We start from the raw sequence: 1400 nt of genomic DNA, 5'->3' as shown, positions 1-1400 counted from the left end.
GATTAGAGGCGTGAGCCACCGCGCCCAGCAACAACTGGAAATTTCTTACATTACTGGTGGAAATGCAGATGGTACAGCCAATTTGGTTTTTTTTGGTTTTTGTTTTGTTGGGGTTTTTTTGTTGTTTTTTTTGTTTTGTTTTGTTTTGTTTTTTGAGACAGAGCCTCCCTCTGTCACCTAGCCTGGATTGCAGTGGTGCAGTCTCACCTGGAGTGTGTTTTTGGATGACTTTCCTAGCAGCACATCCCAGGAGGTTTCTTAGGCCACACAGTGTCTAAAGCTGCAGGTGGCTTTGGGCCAGGTGCCCTCCGATGGGGGCCATGAACAAAGTGGAGCTGGACACCAGCACGGTGCTTCCCAACAGAATCCAGGGGTCACTTCTGCTTTTATAATTGAATAAGTAAAACAGCATCTGAATGATCTTTTAATTTCTGTTTCTTTTATTTTTAAAATTTTTGTTTTATTTATTTTATTTTATTTTATTTTTTTGAGACAGAGTCTCGCTCTGTCGCCCAGGCTGGAGTGCAATGGCACAATCTCAGCTCACCTCAACCTCTGCCTTGCGGGTTCAAGTGATTCTCCTGCCCTAGTCTCCTGAGTGGCTGGGACCACAGATGCACGCCAGCATGCCCAGCTAATTTTTGTATTTTTAACAGAGACGGGGTCTCACCATGTTGGCCAGGCTGTTCTTGAACTCGACCTCAAGTGATCCATCCACCTCGGCCTCCCAAGGTGCTGGGATTACAGGCGTGAGCCACCGCCCCCGGCCTTATTTTTAAAATATAGATGGGGTCTCGCTATGTTGCCCGAGGTGGTCTCAAACTTTGGGGCTCAAGCACAATCCTGCATTGGCCTCCCAAAGTGCTGAGATTACAGGTGTGAGCCGCTGTGTCCAGCCTTGGTACAGCCAATTTGGAAGAGTTTTTCAGTTTTTTACACTGTTAAACATATCTGTATTAAACATATTTTTACAGTGTTAAACAACTTCTCACCCAGCAATCTCACTCCTAGGTGTTTACCCAAGAGAAATGAAATGTGTATTCAGACAGAAACCTGTACACAAATGTTTGTAGTGGTTTTGCGAAGAAGTGCCAAAACTAGAAACGGTCCACATGACCATCAACTGGTGAATGAATAAACAGCTTCAAGTTACCCAGTGGAACACTGCGCAGAAAGGAAACAGGACCTTGTAACAACTTGGATGAGTCTCAAACTGCTTGAGTTTTCTGAATGAGAAGACGTCTTTACACTGAATGTAACAAAGCTGTTCCTTTGCTCATGTGCATGGAACAGCTAAGGCCATGCTGCACATTGCCCTATCCTGTGTGTAAAATGGACTGGGACCAGGCGCGGTGGCTGACGCCTGTAATCCCAGCATTTTGGGAGTCCAAGGCAGGTGG

This window comes from Mandrillus leucophaeus, unplaced genomic scaffold, assembly GCF_000951045.1.
Source record: "Mandrillus leucophaeus isolate KB7577 unplaced genomic scaffold, Mleu.le_1.0 Scaffold227, whole genome shotgun sequence".
NCBI classification, from domain to species: domain Eukaryota; kingdom Metazoa; phylum Chordata; class Mammalia; order Primates; family Cercopithecidae; genus Mandrillus; species Mandrillus leucophaeus.
Note: the sequence above shows the minus strand (reverse complement) of the source record.